A 765-nucleotide genomic window follows, 5' to 3' on the forward strand; every position below is an offset into this window, starting at 1 on the left:
TAGCTACGGTGCAGTGAACCGCTAAAGTCTCCTGATTTTATTGTTTAGTTCTGACACTTTCAAATTTTTCTTTTAAAGCGTGTTTTAAAGCATCAGTTCAAATATTAACCTCTTGAGACCCGAATGTCCTCATATGAGGACATAACATCTTCTCACACTTCATTGTCTATATATATTTATTGTACCAACCTTATATGAGGACTGTTAGGTATAATTCTTTTGCCAAACTGCTTCCTTGAAAACACTGATTAAATTTATAGTTATCAGCTATGAATTAAGAGAAACAGTCAGTAGAAATTGTAATGTACACAACAGTAGCATACGGGTCTCAGGAGCTTAATGCATCCAGTGTACAAAAGTGTGATAATGTGTAAACAGAAGAGAAGTAAAGGTAGCTAGAAGCTGCTATCTGAATCCGTCCTGAAACGCTCCTGCTCTGAAGGACATGCCTCTCAAGGACATTCACTCGGGTACCTCACAGATGCCAGACTCTCCTCCGGGGGAATCGTTCGACAAGGGCTGAAAACCTTTCACATCAGCAATAATCCAGGACTCGATAACGAGAACTTCATAACAGGGGAATTAATTAACAGTGACTTTCAGCAGGATGGAAAAGTTTCACTCACTTTTTTTATGATCGATTGTACATCTTTTGTACGCCTCAGATGAGCAAAAAAATCTTTATTTGTTTTCTGCTAAAAAGTAGAAACTCCTACACTGATTTTTTTCCCCCCTCACTAAAGTCAGTTTAGGTGCATTAATTCA

The 765-nt window shown here is 38.0% G+C and overlaps 1 protein-coding gene across 3 annotated transcripts in view; it reads left to right on the plus strand.

The window, feature by feature from the left end:
- The window catches only part of fndc5a (fibronectin type III domain containing 5a), a 61,498-nt gene extending 60,802 nt beyond the window's left edge, over window positions 1–696 (plus strand). For 2 of the 3 annotated variants that reach the window (XM_060871721.1, XM_060871720.1), the window contains exon 6: window positions 1–696. This exon is cut by the window's left edge. The gene's annotated coding sequence lies outside the window, so the exon portion shown is untranslated. The other variant, XM_060871722.1, reaches the window with a different exon arrangement.
- The last annotated feature ends 69 nt before the right edge of the window (window positions 697–765 follow it).

This window comes from Tachysurus vachellii, chromosome 6, assembly GCF_030014155.1.
Source record: "Tachysurus vachellii isolate PV-2020 chromosome 6, HZAU_Pvac_v1, whole genome shotgun sequence".
NCBI lineage: Eukaryota > Metazoa > Chordata > Actinopteri > Siluriformes > Bagridae > Tachysurus > Tachysurus vachellii.